Raw genomic sequence first — 13912 nt, 5'->3', positions numbered from 1 at the left:
TCATAGCTCGTTGATAAGTGGCTCCGGCGTTCTTCAAACCGAAGGGCATCACTCGATAACAGAATGTTCCCCAAGGTGTGATGAATGTTGTCTTCTCCATATCCTCGGGTGCCATCTTAATCTGATTATATCCGGAAAATCCATCCATAAACGAGAAGACATTGAATTTAGCTGTATTATCTACCAACATATCAATATGTGGTAGAGGGAAATCATCTTTCGAACTAGCTTTATTCAAGTCTCTATAATCCACACACATTCGGACTTTTCCATCTTTCTTAGGCACAGGCAGAATATTGGCCACCCACTGAGGATATGTAGAAGTCACCAGAAACCCCGCATCAATTTGCTTCTGAACTTCCTCTTTGATCTTCACTGCCATATCGGGATGAGTTCTTCTGAGCTTCTGCTTCACAGGCACGCACTCAGGCTTTAAAGTCAGCAAATGTTTCATGATATTTGTATCTAGACCAGGCATGTCTTCATATGACCAGGCAAAGACGTCGACATATTCTCGTAGCTACTCAATCAACCCCTTCTTAACAGATTCTTCCAAGAGTGCCCCGATCTTCACTTCTCGCACACAATCTTCAGACCCCAGGTTGACTGTTTCCAGATTCTCAAGATGTGGCTGAATGATCTTCTCTTCATGCTCAAGTAAACGGGTGATCTCGTCAGGAATCTCTTCAACATCATGTTCTTCCACCTTAAATACAGGGAATTCAAAGTTGGAAGATGGTGTTGGATCATTATGTTCAATGGGTTTGATTAAACTGCATAATGATTTTGGATATAAAAGATTTTAGAATTCAAGCAAAGCAAATCATTATGCAGATGAAAAGATTGATTTAATTCTTATTTTAGGGTTTTATGTGATCACCAATTTCATGCAAAAAGCGAAAAGGGAAAATATTTGGAAAAACAAACATTTAACATGAATTTATTGAATGAAAATATCATTGTATTTATGAGCCAACAATGTCATCACTTCTCCTTTTGGCATGGGTAAAGGGTTTTCAAACACAATGAACATTACTTTAACTTATGGATAACTGTTGGAATATCAACAGAGACCCAATTATTGCAGACCCCTCCAGGGATGACGAAGTTGCCAGAATCCTCTGCATCCTCTTCCAAAATGGCAGCAGCCTCTTCATCTTGACCAGTGTGGATGAATCCACCACTCTTGAACAGCCCTTGCTTGTTGAAGACGCCAGAAGAATACCTTATGCCAGCCCGGGATTTGTTGTCTTCCAGCTTAATCATTTGCCCCAATCCAGCAGTTGCACCATGCTCAATGGCCAACTTTGCATCCTTATAGGATGCAAATGAAGAAGTTCCCTTCTTAATAGGCTCAGCAATACATAAAGCTTGGAACAGCGTTCCAAATTCATCCTCAGCATCTATATAAGAGAAGGAAGACAACAGGCTAACTAGGAGAGCCTTTTCTCCCCCTACCACCACTAGCTTCTTGTTTTTCACAAACTTTAGTTTCTGGTGTAGGGTGGATGTCACGACGCTTGCCTCGTGAATCCATGGTCTTCCCAATAGACAGCTATTCGACGGGTGAATGTCCATAACCTGGAAGGTAATCTGGAAATCACTTGGTCCAATTTTGACTAGGAGTTCAACCTCTCCAATCACAGTTTTACGGGACCCATCGAAAGCTTTCACCACCACTCCACTATGCCTCATGGGAGGCCACTGATATGATAATTTTACAAAAGTGGACTTTGGCAACACATTTAATGATGACCCAGTGTCCACCAGCATATTGGACATGGAATCATCTTTGCCGCTCATAGATATGTGAAATGCAAGTTGTGGTCTCTTCCCTCCTCGAGGAGATCATCATCACAAAAACTTAAATTGTTACAAGCGGTGATGTTTGCAACAATACTATCAAAATGCTCTATCGTGACGTCATGATCCACATACATCACATCCAACACCTTCTGCAGAGCTTCTCAGTGTGGCTCTGAGTTCATCAGCAAGGACAATACAGAAATCTTGGATGGCGTTTGTAGAAGCTGATCTACCACGTTGTACTCACTTCTTTTGATGAGCCTCAGCATCTCATCACAGTCTTCTTTCGTATTACCACTCGGGCCAACAGAAACAGAAGTTCTCAACATAGAGGTAGGTTTGGCAACAAGTGTCGGATTCGGAGCATTCATAGCATTCCCAATCGGGCGTTCAGCATAATCAGTAGTATCAGTCCTTTGAACATCAGCTTGAGGTTTCGGCGGAGCCGAGAAGACACGACCACTACGGGTCAAACCGTTGATGTCGGCAATATTAACAACAGATGAAGAGGGTAGGGGCACCTTTTTCCCATCCTCTAATGCCACAGCATTGTAGCGATAGGGGACCGCCTTCTCAGAAGAATATGGCACAGGGCCAGGTGGCTTAATGGTCAAAGCAGGAGAAGCCTTTTGCTTGCTACCATTATACTTGATGATAACAGGCTCAGGGATCCGAAATACTGGAGAAATTAGATTGACTTCATCAGCATCTTCGTCAACATTTCTATTTTGAAGTACCTCAATGACTCCTTCATCCAACATTTCTTGAACATCTTTACGCACTTGGCGACATCCTCTTTGATTGACAGAACAAACTCGGCATCTATCATGGTCGTGCTCGTAATGACTGTATTCACACAGCAATCTATGCATCTCGACCAGAGATTGTCGAATATGGCTGACATATTTGACTTTGTGTTTACCAGGGCAGCCCTGGACCATGTTGACAGACTTCCCATGCTCGGGCAATGGGTTCTTCTTTACATTAGGACCTACGTCCTCGAAACACAGAATACCACATCTCACAAGGTCTTGAACCTTGGTTTTCAGAGGGTAGCAATTTTCCACGTCATGTCCGGGAGCACCGGAATGATAAACACAGTGTAATTCTGTATTATACCACCACTGAGGGTTGGTAGGTATAGTCGGTGGGTCTCGTGGAGTAATCAACTTCCTCTCTATCAAAGAGGGATATAGTTCTGCATATGTCATGGGAATAGGATCGAAGGTGACCCTCTTCCTCTCATAACTTATGCTGGCTTGATTACTGTTTCGAGGCTGGTAGGCCTGCTGTTGCCGACGGTGCTGTTGTTGTTGATATTGCGGATGTGGTTGTTGCTGATTATTATTGTGATGCTGATACTGTTGATTGTCTCTGAAATCAGGTGCTATGTGAGCCACCTGGTGCTGGTTACCGACAAGACGCACGGTCTTCCTCCTCACTAAGGGTCTTCTTGATTTAACATGGGAGATCACAACATGTGCCTCGCCATCTTTCTTCTTTCCAAACGTCCCATACCGTTTGGCAGAAGAGCCTTCTTCTCTGGTCAGGCGCCCTTCCCTGACTCCTTCTTCCAGACGCATCCCTATATTCACCATCTCGGTGAAGTTAGAAGGAGCACTGGCAATCATCCGCTCGTAATAAAAAGAACTCAAGGTCTTCAAAAAGATCTTGGTCATCTCTTTCTCCTCCATCGGGGGCACTATCTATGTTGCTAGCTCTCGCCACCTCTGGGCGTACTCTTTGAAAGTTTCCTTGCCCTTCTGGGACATGGCTCTCAATTAATCCCTATCGGGAGCCATATCCACGTTATACTTGTATTGCTTGACGAAGGCTTTGCCAAGGTCGTTGAAGGATCAGATGTTCGCACTGTCCAAGCCCATATACCACCTTAGGGCTGCACCGGACAAACTGTCCTAGAAGTAGTGAATGAGAAGCTGGTCGTTGTCGGTCTGAGTCGACATCTTCCTGGCATACATGACCAGGTGGATGAGAGGGCAAGTATTTCCCTTGTACTTTTCAAAGTTGGGAACCTTCAACTCTACAGGGATCTTCACATTAGGGACTAAACAGAGTTCAGCAGCAGACTTGCCGAACAAGTCTTTTCCTCGAAGAGTTTTCAATTCCTTGCGGAGCTCAAGAAATTGGTCATTCATAGCGTCCATCTTTTCATAGACATCTGGGCCCTCAGACGACTCAGAATGATAGATGGTGTCGTCTACTCTGGGCATAATATGCACGACAGGGGGAGGAAAAGCTAGGACCAGGCTAGATGCCAGTAGAGAAGCAAAAGTGGGTGCAGGACCCTCAGGCATGAAGTTGGGAAGCATCCCCCGCGGAAACCCGGCTGGCATGGCTGTTGGAGAAAAGTGTGCGCTGGCCGCAAGCACAGTTGAAGAGACAATCTCATAGATGACTGTCCTTCGGGGAGGAGTTGAAGGTGTCGAAGAAGACTAGCTCTGGGCAGCCATGAATGACTCCATCAGGGCAGTCAATCTGGCTACTTCCTTCTTAAGCTCACGGTTCTCTTGTTCCAAATGATTCATCAGTCTTGATGCGTTGGCTCGGGTGTAGTACCGGTGAGGCAGCTTATCTTCAAAATAAATGAAGAACACAGAGTTAGACCAAAGAACAAGAAGCCTAGAGCAAAACCTGCTTATGCACATGATGCATGCAATGCTTGTGCATATTATTTGTTTTTTTATCAGAGGAACTTTAGGGTCCTATTTGCAAATATTGGAAATATTAAGGATTTATCACATGTGGAAATATCACATCATATAATACTTGAAACAAAAAATTTACACCAAAGAAGTACAGTCTTGGTAACCCAATACAATACAAGAGGGAAGGAAAATGAACATCCTATGGAACCCTAGAAAAAATCATCTAAAGCTCTGGACACTGGAAGATAAGCTGCACAAAGCCTCTTCACCTCCCTCTCGTAGGCTGCCTCCATATCTGCCTTCTCTTTGGCGAGTCGATTGTACTTCCTCTTACAAAACTTGGAAGACTGAGGAAGTAGAGAAGTCTAGGCGTCATCAAGATCATCTATAACCTGGTGCTTGAGGAACTCTATCAAAGCATCCTTCTCCTTGATCTGCTGAAGCAACTCCTCTCGTTCACAGATTCAAGCCCGTGAACAGTCTTCGTCTCTCAACTCCTCTAGTCCTTGGTCAGGGAGGGTTGAAGGACCAGCCACAACCAAAGCTGTAGGTCTTGGATACTCATAAGGCATGAGGTACTCGGAAGCTCTCCTCCTAACCCAAGAAGTATAAGGCTCCAATGCGATACAATTCTTCGGACCTAGCTCCCTCCTTCCTTTCCTATGGATCTTGCACCAAGCGCGGACCGTCCTGCCTTTCAAGCCTTGGGGATCTTTACCCTCCTGAAAGAACACACCCTCTAACAGAATGTTATTGGGTTTATCCTTTAGGGGGAACCCAAGCTGACGACGTGCCAAAACAGGGTTGTAGTTAATCCCACCACATGTACCAAGAAGAGGCACATTGGAGAATTCACCACAAGAGTCGATAATCTGCACACCATCATATACACGGTTGTACCAAAAGATATCATCATTAGTGAGAGACATAAGTCTCGTGGACCACCGTAGACATCATTTGTTCTCCTTGAAGGCGACCGTCTGTGGCAAGTGCAAAATAAACCACTTGTACAACTGAGGCAAACAGCACACAATGGTACCGCCACCCTTTGCATTCCTCATATGCAAATAAAAGTAAGGTTCACCCAACAGAGTCGGAGTGGGATTAAGAGTAGAGAAAATCCTAATAGCATTCACATCCACAAACTTGTCGACGTTGGGGAACAACACTAGCCCATAGATGAGACGTACAAATATGGCCTCAAAGGCGTCCTCACTCATGGCCTTCCCATACATAGTAGATTGAGCAATGAGGAACTCAGAAGGGAGACCTTGAATTCCACCTTTGGTAGTCATATGAGCACCAACCACAGATTCTGGGTTCGATCCCCAGCAGAGTCGCCACTTTTTTGTAGCGGGGTATTCGTTACCGTTAGAGATATTGATTAAATCTAAGGTAAACCATACAGGTCGAGTCGCCACCGCACTACTATTTATCCAAAGGAATGGTTAGAAAGCGAACAAAAACCAAAAAGTTTTATCGAATAAAAAACTAGTAAAAATGTCAGAGATCGGGGTAAGGGGGTTGGTTATGTAATGGGAAGGTTTTAAGCACCCAAAACATCCTAGGTACTCCTAGGGAGCCCTTTTCACATTTGTTGTAAGGTTGGTATTTTGTGAAAATTTATTTGTGCAAACATGATTGAAGAGATGAGAAGAGAATATACAAGTTATTTACAATTTGTGTTTGGATGGATAAACCCATTGCCTACGTACCATATTAAAAAAATATTAGGATCAAAACCTCGTAGTTCGGGGTAAAAATCTCAAAATGAATTGGTGAATTGATTGGTCCAAAAGCCTTAAGGTCTTTTGTTATCCAAGGGAGAAAACTCAACCTAAAACCACAAATCCACCATGTGAGGATAGCTTCAACATGCTAGTGATGGGTTAACCCTATAATAAGCATGGAAGATTCCATGTCCATCACTAAGGATATAGGTGAGTATTACATCTACCTCAAGGATAACTCAAACCTAATAGCTAAAGGTTATGAAAAGAATTTGATTAAGAGAGTGGCCATTGAAACCACAAAAGTATTTGAATGAGTTATATTTACCAATGAAAAGTATTTACAAAATATGGTCAAAGTTGATTTAAAGGTTCAATTCAAAATAAGTGTTATGAAAAGAAGGTTTGAAAATCAAAAGCATAAGGCTTAGGTTTCTAATGTTTGAAAACAAATGTTAAATGTTTGCACAAAAGTTTTGGCTTGGGTTAGAGTGGAGGGAAGAAGAAGAATGGCTAAAGTCCTAATCATACAAGAGATAAGGGATAAGAAACAAGACCACAAATGGAGTTCCTCTCTTGATATCATATTGACGATCCAAGTAGCTCCCATCCTTTGGAATATACAAGCAAAATAAGTGTTAGCTCAAGCAATAAACATAATCAAACAAGCTTCTTAGAAAATCCCCAATGTCTCTTGTATCTTTCACTTTAGATGAACATGGCAATGATTCTCATAGGACCCCCTAGCATAAAAGCAGACACACATCAAAAAGTCTTATGAAGCAAATCAAGAATGGACAAGAGTGAGTTTAGAGGTTTGATCCTTCTAATCCATCTTCAACATTAAGGTTCTTTTACTCCAATTTGCATAGGGAAAGTCCTAGAAACTAAGTCCATTTGTCCATTTCTTTGCATTTGGTCCACAACAATCAAAACACACACAAGCACAAAAATATATACACAATTATGTGCTCAAGTGAGCAAAAGGAAAATTGCTTTAACATAAACATGTCCTCAAGTGAGTAAAGGGGGAAAAGGAAATGAATAATATGTACAAGAATAGTAAATTGCATAAATGTAAAGAGCAAGAATTAAAGGTTAAAGGTTAATGGTTAGTGTTAATATTTACTGTGCCATAAGGCAAATTTAGCGCTATGTTAAGCAATCGTAATTGGATTTATGTAGAAGTCACAACTATCTGAGGCCGGTCAATAATAATGTAGGCAGCAACACAAGTTAGAGGTCTTGATTAGTGAATCAAACTCCAACAACTTGCCATGCCAAAAAGAAGAAGAGAAATGATCTTGTATTGATTTAGGTTCTTTGCATGATTTAGGAAGCAATCTATCCTTAATGCAAAGCCATTCACATGATCTATGATCAAGATGAATTAGATTTGAATCAAGGAAGATTAAACCTCCCTAATCAATGCTAACCACCAATCTTTAACTCATTGATCAAAAAAGAAAAAAAGAAGAAGAAGAAGAAGATGAAGAATTAAAGTGCATTAAATGAAATGGAATTAGATAATCAACAAGCTATGACCAAAGATAGATAAGATCGAGGTCAAACAATAGAAAACAGAAGCAAAATGAGAATTAGAAGTCAAGAAACAAATAAAATATTTTTAGCATTTTTAATATTTTAAAATAAAACTTAAATTAAAATAATAAAAGAAAGGTCAAACTTCAAATTCACTTCAAATCAACTTTCAAAAGTCCAAGTGAATTATCCCAAGTTCAACAAGGTCAAACAAAGTTTGACAAAAAATTTCAGCATTTTTAAAAGTCAGAAACTATTTTAAATCAATTAAAAATGCATAAGAATAATCTAAATGAACTAAAATCTCAAATAAATCTCAAATCAATTAATAAATTGATGAGAATAGTTTTCATAGATCTATCATCATTCAAAGAGGTTGGAAAAATATTTTTGTATTTTTGGAATATCAAAAACTATTTAAAATGAATTAAAAATAACCAGATAAGAAAAAATTACTAAAAAATAGCAAATGATAAAATAAAAAATATTAAAAATCATTTTTAGAAACTAGAAATTAAAAGAGAAATAATGAAATTGGTCCACATTTTTTGGACCAATAATGAAAGAGATATGAATTTTAGAAATAAAATAGAATTAAAAGAAATAAAAGAAAATAAAATCAGAAATTAGAAATTATGGAAAATCCACATGCGTTGGATCTTAGCTCATTAATTGAGCTGGAGCATCAGACGGTTGTGGCAGGCGCGCGCATCATCATCCTCAGTCAACTGAATCACGTAGACATTTAAAAAAAGTCATAACATTGGACAGCCGGGATTAAATCTGGAAACAAAAATGGATGGCTCAGATTAGATCTGGAGACCAGACGGTGGCCAACCCCACCGTCTTCTCCGACCAGCTCCGGCGAAGGTCCAAATTTGCAGAAGAGAAAATGTTAACCAAAACGCGCGATCCAGGTATCAAACGAAAGGTGGAGTGATGTACATTACCACTGTGCCACTCAATTCCACTCTAGATCTCTTGATTGAGAGAAATCAGAGGTGGAAGTTTTGTGGTGTTCAAGTGAACTCAATGATTTTCAAAAATTGAAAGCACAATAATGTTGCCTCTATGCAGAGGACTTCAGATCACACAAAAAAAAAGGCAAATGGAACCATATATAAGTTGTTTCGAAGCAAAATAAAGTTGAGGAAAACCTTTGAATTGTGAGGAATTGAGTCAAGATCCTTGGGTTCTTTTGAAAACAGAAAGCTCTATGGATCAAGTTGAGAAGGTTTAGGAACTTTAGATCTAAGAAAAACAGTCGAGGAAACTGAATTCTAGATCTGAAATTTGAGAGAAAAAAGAGAGAGTTCCTTTGGTGTGAGGGTGAGATTTCAGTTGCACAGCATGTAGGGCGCCTTAAGATTGAGAAATTATGAAGCCAAGGCCTTGTATTTATAGATGAAGGGAGCTGCAAGAATGATCAAAATTGTGTGCATGGAAGAAGAGGGTCTCCATGCATGAATTGAGATACTTGGGAGGCATCATAACATGGCATTTGCATAGCCTCAAGCCCTAGGCTCCTTGAGGCTATGCAAATGCCATGTTATGATGCCTTGAGGGATCTTAGGGTCAAAATTAGGGTCTTACACGTTGAAGATTATTTCTTCCCCAGTTGAGTTGAGTGCGCATTTCCTTAGTGAAATTGCTTTTCCCTGCATTAATTCAAATACTTCAGTTTTATCCTGATCTACTTGCGATCCCCTGCAGATGTTTTGTTTCCCCAGCTAAGTCTTTCCATTTTATGGAACTCCTCTAGTCCCCCAATAGTTTTTTAAGTCGTAGCCTGGCCTACGCATAATCCTTTATCCCCCAGAGTCTCTGTCTACCCAGCGAGTTTTCCTTACGGAATGCATTCTACTCCTGCGGATCTTCAGTCTCTCTGATTTCTTCTCCTTTGTGGCAACATTTCCCCACAGAGAATTTGCTTTTTAAATACACAGCATATGCATTCTGAGGTCTCTTAGGGACCAAAATTTGTTTCTATGTTGTTATTTATATGGGCCCAATATTGAACTGGACAAGGATGACACGGTCTATGCCTTGTGTTCAATATAGACATAAGAGCAAAAGGGTAATTGTACACATAATTATTATCACAGAAGGATTTGTCAGATCACATGACATTTTCGTGTCTTGGGTAGCAGTGATGTGTTGCTAGATACCGCTCACTCTTTATTATGTTAAATACGTGATTTAATATAATTGTCAATGCCGCGAAAACCTATAGGGTCACACACAAAGGACGGATTGATGAGAGATAGAGTAACCAAGGAATACCGTAATGTACGGTGCCCTTAAGTGAATTATAGAACATCGTAAGGTACGGTGTACTTAAGTAGAATACGAAATATGGTAAGGTACCACGCGCTTAAGTGATTTTGGCATATTATAAAATATGGGCCATATACACTTGAGTGGGCTTTTTAGCTTGCAACCCACACTAGTGGTTCTATAAATAGAACCCTTGTGTAGAAGCATTGTAGAAGTTGCAATTTCGTCTCTCTCTCTCTCTCTCTCTCACACACACACACTCAAAGCCTTCATTCGTAGCAGCTAGCACTGAGATTGAAGGAATCCGTTCGTGTTGACTGAGTAGAGGCGTTGTCATTGTTCAACGTTCATGATCGCTCCGTAGATCTGCATCAAAGGTTATAATCGCCACAAGAGGTAATGATTCTATCACTGATCATGCCCATTCGTAAGGATCATTAAAGGAGAAATTTTAAATTCCGCTGCATTTTGGATCGCCCTTCTCCTTTAGTGGTATCAGAGCCACTTACGAAACCATGCATCTGATAGTTGTTTATTTTCTGTATTTTCTGTATTAATACGATTAAAAGACAGAATGAATCAAAGAATAAACGAGTAATAAATTTGAGATCGATCAAGTTATATATATGTTATAAGTAATCCTGATGCAAAATACGGTATATATGGTATATTGTTTCTGTTTCATTCATTCAAACACTTAATGGTTGTTTTCCTTTGAGCGATCAATGGTCATTTGCTTCTTGATCTGACATTAGTATGGTGAAGCAATGACGTATTGATCAATCATACTGAATCCTCAATCGAGATGTGTTTGACGGTCTGAAATTGGTGCATTAGGGTTAATGACGGCACAAGGGTTGTGTTGTCAAAGAGTTATGCGATTAGGGATGTGACTACACAAGTGTTGTGCTTTAAAGTATCAAGTGTTGATGCGAAAAACGACCGGGCAGTGGAACACCCGTTCCCGCTGACCGGGCAGCGGACCCCCGGCTAACTCTACGTAGTGTGATTGGTCGCCGAAATTTAATTTGGTTTTAATTAATTAAAAGAATTAAAATTAATAATAATAATGTATTTATTATTATTGTCTTGTGGTGATCGGTTATGGCCTTAGTTTTCCTTTATTTTGATTTGGGTTTTAAAATACGACTTGCGTGTCGTGCCTCTCTTTTAATCTCTTAATGTAATTTCCTTTCTCATCTCACTCCATCGTATGTAAAACGTGTTTCTTCTATGTAATGTAATGTTATGAAGAAAGAGAAGAATTCAATATCAAAGGAGGACAACCTTGAAGATCTTGCTTGGAGAAGCTTAGATCATTATTAGGTTAACTTAGGTTCTCTCATTGGATTGGGAGAACAATTGCGCTAGGGGCCATAACTGTTTCATTATGTATGTATGTTGATGCATATGAATGTATGTTGATGCATGTGAGAGACGATTTATATGATAAATAAGCCGGTGAGATCAGAATAATTGCAAATTCCCTCAAATTAAATATCAAGTTTATGCTTTCCAAGTTTTAGCACTCATCAAGACTAGTATCGGATAATGTAGGTTTCGCCTACGCGAGGTGCATGTTCTATATTAGTAAGGTGTGATGGGATAATTGTAATATCCAATTGTTAAAACAATGGGTCAAACTTAACTAAACAAATTATAATAAGATTATATATGTTTAGAAGCAAGAGTTGGAAATGATCCATCTGATGGATTAGAATAAGGAGTTATTCACCCAACTAAAATATTCGAGTGTTGTATTAGATACAATTGGAAGGAGTTCTTACCTAAATAACCTAGTTTTGTGTAATCCGCCTACGCGGACTTAAAACAAAGTGAAATATGGATCTCGACCCACTAGAAAATCTTCCAACGGGATTTTCCGAATCAAATGGTGAGGGTCATTTGTTTTGAGTAAAATAGTGGGAGCATATTTAATTAAAGGCCTAATTAAATATGTTATTGATACTTATATTTTCATTATTTTCATGTAGATTACCATGACAACTAACACCTCTAACAACATTTTACGATCAATCCTTGACAAAGAAAAATTGTCTGGGATAAATTTTTTGGATTATCATCGAAATCTGAGATTGTCATCAAACATGATAGAAAGTTGTATGTCTTGGAGAAACCTGTTCCTGAAGAGGAACCTCCTAGTTCTGCACCTAAGGCAGAAAGAGATGCTTATAAGAAGCATGTCAATGATGCCAATGAAACTGCTTGTCTCATGCTAGCTACCATGAACTCAGAGTTGCAAAAGCAACATGAGAACATGGCAGCGTTCGATATGATCGAACACCTGAAGATGCTCTATCAAGAGCAAGCAAGGCATGAAAGGTTTGAAGTTTTAAAAGCCCTTTTTCAAGGAAAGTTAGCTGAGGGAGCCCCTGTAGGTCCCCATGTGCTCAAGATGATTGGGTATGTGGAAAACCTTGAGAGGTTGGGTTTTCCCCTCGGAAAGGAACTTGCGACTGATTTGATCTTGCAATCGTTGCCAGATAGATTCAGTAAATTTGTCCTAAATTTCAATATGAATGATATGGACAAATCTCTTCCTGAACTGCTAGCCATGTTAAGAACTGCAGAGCAGAATCTGAAGTCAAAAGGGAAGTCCATTCTGATGATCGGAAATGGAAAGAGACAGAACAAAAGGCCCACCAAGCAGGGTGATAAAGAGAAAGGCAAGGAAGTTGCCAAACCCAAACCCATTGTTGCTGCTTTGAAGCCTAGTGGAGGCATAGCAAAAGAAGGCACCTGCTTCCATTGCGGTAAGACCGGACACTGGAAGAGAAACTGCCCAAAGTACCTGGAAGATAAGAAGAATGGAGTAGAGACTTCAACTTCAGGTATTTTTGTTATTGAAATTAATTTATCTACTTCTGCATCATGGGTATTAGATACTGGATGCGGTTCTCACATTTGTACCAATGTGCAGGGACTAAAAAGGAATAGAGATTTGGCAAAAGGTGAAGTCGACCTACGAGTTGGCAATGGAGCAAAGGTTGCTGCTTTAGTCGTAGGAACTTATGTATTGACTTTACCTAGTGGTTTAATAATTCAGTTAGAGAACTGTTATTATGTACCTGCAATTAGCAGGAATATTATTTTCGTTTCTTGTTTGGACAAGTTTGGTTTTTCATTTATAATAAAGAACAATTGTTGCTCAATTTATTTGAATGATATATTCTATGCTACTGCACAAATGAACAATGGACTATATGTCCTTGATCTTGAAATGCCTATTTATAACATTAATACTAAAAGGATGAAACCTAATGAGTTAAATCCAACCTACCTTTGGCATTGTCGATTAGGCCACATAAATGAGAAACGCATTTCCAAACTCCATAAAGATGGACTCTTGGACTCTTTTGATTATGAATCATATGAGACATGCAGATCTTGTTTAATTGGAAAGATGACAAAGTCTCCATTTACAGGAAAAGGTGAAAGAGCTAATGATCTTTTGGCCCTCATACATACTGATGTATGTGGACCACTGAACATACCAGCCAGAGGAGGTTTTCAGTACTTCATCACATTTACTCATGATTTCAGTAGATATGGTTATGTGTATTTAATGAAACACAAATCAGAGTCCTTTGAAAAGTTCAAGGAATTCAAGAATGAAGTACAAAACCAACTAGGTTAGAATATTAAAACTCTTTGATCAGATCGAGGTGGTGAGTATTTAAGCCTAGAGTTTGATGACCATCTGAAAGAGTGTGGGATCTTATCCCAACTTACTCCTCCTGGAACACCCCAATGGAATTGTGTATCTGAGAGAAGAAATCAAACCCTGTTAGACATGGTCCGATCCATGATGAGTCACGCCGATCTTCCAAACTCTTTTTGGGGACATGCACTATTGACAACAGCTTACAC

Source organism: Lathyrus oleraceus, chromosome 6 (assembly GCF_024323335.1).
Source record: "Lathyrus oleraceus cultivar Zhongwan6 chromosome 6, CAAS_Psat_ZW6_1.0, whole genome shotgun sequence".
Lineage (NCBI taxonomy): Eukaryota > Viridiplantae > Streptophyta > Magnoliopsida > Fabales > Fabaceae > Lathyrus > Lathyrus oleraceus.
The sequence above is the reverse complement of the archived record's forward strand: the minus strand, read 5'-3'. Positions refer to the sequence as shown.